Raw genomic sequence first — 7,200 nt, forward strand, 5'->3', positions numbered from 1 at the left:
AGCAGTGTGTAAGGATTCCTCTTTCTCCGCATCCTCTCCAACATTTATTGTTACATGTCCTGTTGTTAACAGCTATTCTAATGGGTGTGAGATGGCACCTCACTGTGGTTTTGATTTGCATTTCCCTAATAGCTATCAATGTTGAGCATCTTTTCATGTTCTTTGGCCATTTGTACGTCTTCTTGGGAGAAGGGTCCAGGACCTCTGACCTTTTCTGATTAGATTATTTGTTTTTTTGTTGTTATTGAGTTTTATGAGTTCTTTGTATATTTTGGATATTAGGCCCTTAATGGAGGTGTTGCTTGCAAATATATTTTCATTCGAATAGTTATTATTTAATGGAATTTAAGGCATTAAAATTCGTGCATTAACATGAAATGGACTTTAAATTCTGACTTAAGGGTCAAGGAAGAAAACTGTGACATTGAACATCAGGCCTAGACTGCCTGGTATTCTGATGAAACTGAAACCTGGGTTTTCTTAGTCTTCTCTAATTCTTTTAGAGTCCTTGGAGCTTTTGCTATGATGTTAGGTAACCCAAATAATGAGATTTTGAAGAAAAATTTTCCTGTATAAGTCCTTTAGGAGTTGGCATTCTTTCTTTATTTTATCAGTGTGGATGTTTACAATAATCTATGGTGCCTTAAGAATTCCTGTAAAGTATGTTATACAAAATATTTATTCAAATTCCAATATCTTGAGGTAAATATTGACATTACAGAGGGAAGCCATCCTGGGCTACAGCTGCTGAGGTTACTCCAAGTTTCTCTAGACAGAGAAAAACTTCTAGCTAAGACTGAACATGGTAAGACCTTGAAGATAATAATTTTTTACTTTAATTTTTTTAGAACTTTTAACTAAGAAGATAAAGAATGTTTGATATCAAAGTAATTAATTTGGTCTTTAAACTAAGATTTTTGAATTTTTATTTCTTTAGCATTCTAACCCTCCTCCAATGTCATAATGAGAAAAAACAGTTTTGTTTTGTTTTGTTTTGTTTTTTTGAGATAGGGCAATGCTATATCCTTAGCATGTAATTATCGGAATATCTTACTGTAATTTAATCCTGTTGCAAAATTTCTGATAAACATTATATTTCTAGACATAATTTTACATGGGGACTAGAAAAGTGTTGTTTAGTTGATTAAACATATTTACTGTTCTTAAACCTAATGACTTAAGAGTTAAAAATCAGATTGACTATTGGAGAAAAACACATATTCTTCACACCTAATAGTTTCTTACATTTGGAAAAACATTCAATAAACTAAAACTTTGTAGACTCTATCAAATGCCTTTTGAAAAATTTCCCCATTTGTTTTATATTAATAGAATATTGACAGAGCAAAATTGGATTTACATATAATATTTTGGAGTTTCAGTAATTATTTATTTCTTGTTTCAGAAGGATTAAGGCAACATGCAAAACAAGTCAAAGAATCTCCTTAGTGTCTTGCTAAATCAAAGTATTTGTATAGGTCCTCAATTTGGTCAATCAAAGTAAAATAAAGTCAGTTTTGGAAACAATACTCTTTCTTGTAAATTTAGTGAATAATACTAAATGGAAACTAGATCCCAGTTAGTACCAGGAAAGATAAATTTCCTTAGCTTTTCAAGACACAGTCAACTGCAAACTCTCTTTTATGTTCTGGTACTGCTTCTCCATAGAGAATAGTGTGTTTAAAAAGATAAAATTAAATAACAAAAATCTGAAGAGGGTTTTTTTTTTTTTTTTTTTTTTGGTCACTAGAAATTCAAATTTAGGCTGTTTTGTGAGCTTTTATTTTCTTGATTAATTCTGTGTGTACTATGACTAAACGGATTCACAATGTAGTTCACTATTTCTTAACAGAGAAGTATTTTTATCCCATATATTATACTATACTTTCATATTTCTTCTGGAGACTGTTTTCTCCTTTACAAGGCATAAATCTGGATTTCTTGGAACGACATTCCACAAGATGAGCAATCTAAGTTATTTAGACAATTTTTATACTAATTATCTCATAGAAACATCTGAGAAACAATACAATAATGGCTAAATACGTTTATGGATTATTGAATGCATAAATATTCAATATGGGCCTCAGGTCACATTTCCATCTGCAGAACATATGTCCTCAAACTACCATGAAAGTTCAAATTCGTTGATACTCTCCAGATACACTAGGAAAAAAGACTATGCAATGTCTTTTTTCTTTTTAATGTCTATATTAAATTTTTGATAATACTTTTTAGTTATTTTAATTCATTTTTCTGTAGAACAGAGAAAGTTTTTTGCTTATTGATGCCTTATTTTTATATATTTAAAACAGTCTTTGTGAGACATTCATCTGAATATGTTATTACTATCAGAAAGATGAGAATTTTTAATAGGGGTGTTTAAGTTAGATAGTTCAGGTAAAATCAAACACTGGGCATATAATGTCAGACTAGCTACCTCATTCCTATGTAAAGAATGAGGATATTATAAATATTACCATGTATACTTCTGAGAAGTGAATGCAACAATCCATATTAAGCATTTAGCAGAATTATGGCTCCTAACACACATAAAAATTTCAGCTTTCTTTGTTCAAAAATATCCACTGTGGAGATGTTTCCTATATAATATCCTTTGATTTATTTTGTCTGAATTTCACTATTCAAAATTTATTGATTTGTAATGACAAAATTTTTATTAACTATATATTTACTATAGTTCAACACAAAAAAGTTTCTTCTATATGCTAATTTTATTAGTATTGAGTTATCTCTAGAACTCAATATTCTATTAATAAATTGAGTGAATTGGGGACTCTCGTATGTTTTCTGCTCATAATACATTTACATTATATTTAAAAACATTTTATAAAAACTTTTTCTCAAAATACTGAGAATATATTTCATAAAAGATATAGAGAAGAATTTAGCTATATTAGAGAGAGTGTTTATGTGGGTAATATTAAAAAGTCTATTTAGAAACAGAAAAAAATCTCAAAATATTTCCATTTGATAAATCCATTTAAGAATTTAAATACATTCTTTGAATGTTCCTTACTTCATAGACAGATATATGCCTGAAAAAAACTTGTTTTTCTTTTTTAATAAGGTAGACTTTAAGCGTGAGTCTTTTATATAAGTAAAAAACGTGTGTCCACAGTGAGTGTTTTTCATGTTTACATCTCATTAATTTAATTAAGAAGACAGGTTGGGATACTTCTAGCTTGTCTTAGCATTCAAGAAATAACTAATGTGTCCACTGCTACCTCACATAGCATTATACTACTGTATGTCTTTCTATATTACACTATTGCTGGCTCAATATATTAATTTAAGGAACATTGTTATGTATTCAAATCTTATTGGAGATTTCATTGTCTAAATGCATCAATTTCTACATATTTAGAAAGACAGATTATTTTTAAAGCATATATACATATATGAAAACACTCGCAACTCTATAAAAAACATTAATACAACAACTTGTTCATGAAAGTCAAATAAGTCTTATAATTTTTAATATTTAATTAAAATTTATTATTGATTCCTAATATTTAATCAAATACTTTATAAGGAGTATTAATTGGGAATAAATTTATTATTAAGTTAGTATTTCTGTTTTATATAGTTCTGTAGGTAAGAATTAGTAAGCAAAGTTTTTGAGAAAATATCACTATGACTGAACATCTCTCTTAAAAGTGTAGTAATAAAGACATTTTGAAAAAAATAATAAAAACATATAAATGATGGATAAGTTATAGAAAACATTTTTAAAACATTTTTGAATTCATAAGGAAGTTAAATAAAAATAACTAAAAGGAAGTTAGCTAAAAATAACAAAATACAATAAAAAAGAAAGACTAAAACTAGTGTTCTTTGAACAAAGAAGCCATACATTTTGCATTTTTTAACAATTTTAGGAACATAAATGTGTAAATTAATAACTTCACAGGGAATAGAATTCTGGTTCTTGGATACCTATATAAACATATCTCTCAACGTATGCTTAAGATTTATAGAGATTAAGTACTAGTTAATCTGAGTTTGCAATAAAAATATAGTAACAAATGCCGTGAGAAAACTATCTGCCATAAGCATGAGTTTATGATAAATAACAGTACATGATAAATATGTAACCGAATAATATAAAATTAGAAGTATGAAATATAGATTATAAAGTAACTATGCAGAAAGTTTTAAAAAAGAAAATCTACAAATTTTTTAAATGAGCAAGAAAAAGAGACAACAGAAACTTAGAATATTACCACATTCTTATATTTAGAAATAAATCAATTTAAACTTCTAGTGATTAAACATGTTGTCATCAAAATAAAAACAAAACAAAATATCATATAATCTTCAGATGGTTTAAAAAGCAGATTAGAAACAATATAGAAATGCACAGCTCAAAGAAGAGAAAAATATAAAATTGAGGTAGATACACATTAATGTAAGAAGGTATACAGTACATCTAATCTGAGTTCCAGAAAAAATAAGTGAATAGAGATAATAATGGGAAGGCTATATTAAAAAATGTGGTGAGAATGTTCAATATTGATAAAAGATATAAATCTTCCATTTCATAAAGGACACCAGATTTCAAGCAGAATAAAGAAATTCATGTTTAAAGAATATCAAAGACATGATCTAAAAACAGTCAAATAGAAAATATTAATTGCATATAAAAGATGAATATTAGATTGATAGCATTTTTCCAACATCAGAGGAAATATTAGATTGCTAACCTCAAAGTGAGAAGAGAAAATATTTGTCAATGTAAAATCATGTACCTAGGAAAGCTATCAATATTGAAGGGAAAACAAACATTTTCAGGTTAACTAAAAACCATTTAGCAGAAAGAGGTTTTTTAAAATTATTTCAATTATTTTATTTTTTTTTATAAATGGGTTTCTAATAAAAGTGTTTCCATATGAACATTCAATTTCAAAATTTTCAATATTCTTATTGTACTCTACTGCCATTGATTACATAACACCAAGAACACTGGATATACAGAATACATAAATGTTCTATGCACAACCTTTTGAGCCTGGAACTAATATTGTGCACCAAATGTTTCTTTCAGTTTTGGGTAACTTGCTGGATAATTGGCTCTATCATTTCTATGGACATCAGTGATAGGTTAGAAGAAGTACTAGAGCAAAGGTCATTGTTGAGAAACAAGAACATTTCTGGTAGTATAAAGAAATAGTCCTGCCTCCCAGGCCATATTTACAACCATCATTGTTTGCTTAGAAAACTATTAATTTAGCATTTTGTTTCTTACCCAAAGTGTTTATATCTTTAGGGTTAGGCATGCCAGCAACATCCAAAACAACAGAATAAGAATGTTGTATTACTTTTACTGGATTATGTTTTCATAGAGAAAGTGTGAGATGGGTGAATAATAAAATACACATGACTTTAAAACATAAACTAATGCAGTTAAAGCATGCTTAAAAGGAAATTTAGAGCAGCGGATGTATATATCAGAAAAAATGATCTAAAATTAGTAATCTAAGTTTCCACCTTAGGAAATCAAAAAAGAAAAAAAGAGCAAATTGAATCCTAAGTATGTAGAAAAAAATAAATAATAATTAGAGAAGAAATCAATGACTTTGAAAACAGAAAATCAATAGAAAAAATCAATAAAACCAAAGCCAATTCTTTGAAAAGATTGATAAAATTTATAAGCCTCTAGCCAGGTCACCTAAGAAAAAAAGAGAGATGATAAAAATTACTAATATTAAAATGAAAAAGAGCATTGCTATAGAGTCTAAAGGCATTAATGGATTAATAAGAGAATACAATGAACAACCATGCCCATAAATTTGATAACCTGGATGAAATAAACTAATTTCTTGAAAGACACAAGCTAAACAAACAAGACACTAACACAAAAAGAATACAATAAAACAAGCTTATCTCTATTAAGGAAATTGGATCCATGTTAATAAACTTCCAAAACAGAAACGGCAGGTCCAGATGTATTCATTGGTGAATTCTACAAATTATTTACAGAGAAAAATTCACCAATCTCTAAAATTTCATTCAGAGGATAGAAGCAGAAGGAATATTTTCTAACTCATCCTTTGAGGTCAACTTTACCCTCATAACAAAACCTGACAAAGGCATTATAAGAAAAGAAAACTAAATGCCAATATCTTTCATGAACATAGATGCAAAAGTCCTAAACAAATTATTAGTAAATCAAGTCCAACAACGTATAAAAGGAATTATATACCATAACTAAGTGGGATTTATCCCAAGAATGCAAGTTTGCTTCAAAATGAAAAAAAATAAATAAATGTAATGCATCATATCAACAAACTAAAAGAGATAAATCAAATGATCTTTCTAGTTATGCAGAAAAAGTTTTTGACAAAATTCAATACCCATTTAGAATAAAAACTCTCAATTAACTTGGAATAGAGAATTTCCTACTTGATAAAGAACACCTACAAAAAGTTACAGCTAACATTATACTTAGTGATAATATATTTGAAGCTTTTTCCACTAAGATCAGGGACAAGGTAAGGATATCCTCTATCACCACTCTTTTTCAACATTGTACTGGAAGTCTTAGATAATCAGGTGAGGCAAGAAAAAAAAAAAAAAGAAAGCGTACAGATTAGGAAGAAATAAAACTTTGTTCACAGATGATGTGGTCATCTATGTATAAAATTCAAAAGAATCAACAAAAAACTTCTTAGAACTTTTGTCATTATAACAAGTTTATAGAATACTGGCTAACATACAAAAATTAATCACTTTTCTATGTAACAGCAATAAATGGGCAAATGATATATAAAATTAAAAAGACAATACTATTTAAATTAGCACCCTCCCACCCCAGTCTACGGCCATGCCACCCAGAACGTGCCGATCTCGTCTGATCTCGAAAGCTAAGCAGGGTTGAGCCTGGTTAGTACTTGGATGGGAGACCATCTAGGAATATCAAGTGCTGTAGGCATGAAAAAATAAAAATAAAAAATAAACTAGCATCCCTCAAAATAAAATATTAAGTTATAAATCCAAAAAATTCATGTGTGAGATCTGTATGAGGAAATCTACAAAGCTCTGATGAATGAAATCAAAGAAAAACTAGATAAATAGAGAATTTATGTACATGAATAGGAAAACTCAATATTATCAAGATGTTAATTTTTCTCAACTCGATCTATAGATTCAGTGTAATCCCAATCAAAATCTATTCAA

General features: G+C 28.4%; 1 pseudogene; it reads left to right on the forward strand.

Moving 5' to 3' along the window:
- Positions 1-6,837: 6,837 nt before the first annotated feature.
- Positions 6,838-6,955, forward strand: LOC120588508 (uncharacterized; annotated as a pseudogene).
- Positions 6,956-7,200: the final 245 nt, after the last annotated feature.

This window comes from Pteropus medius, unplaced genomic scaffold, assembly GCF_902729225.1.
Source record: "Pteropus medius unplaced genomic scaffold, Ma_sr-lr_union100, whole genome shotgun sequence".
Taxonomy (NCBI): domain Eukaryota; kingdom Metazoa; phylum Chordata; class Mammalia; order Chiroptera; family Pteropodidae; genus Pteropus; species Pteropus medius.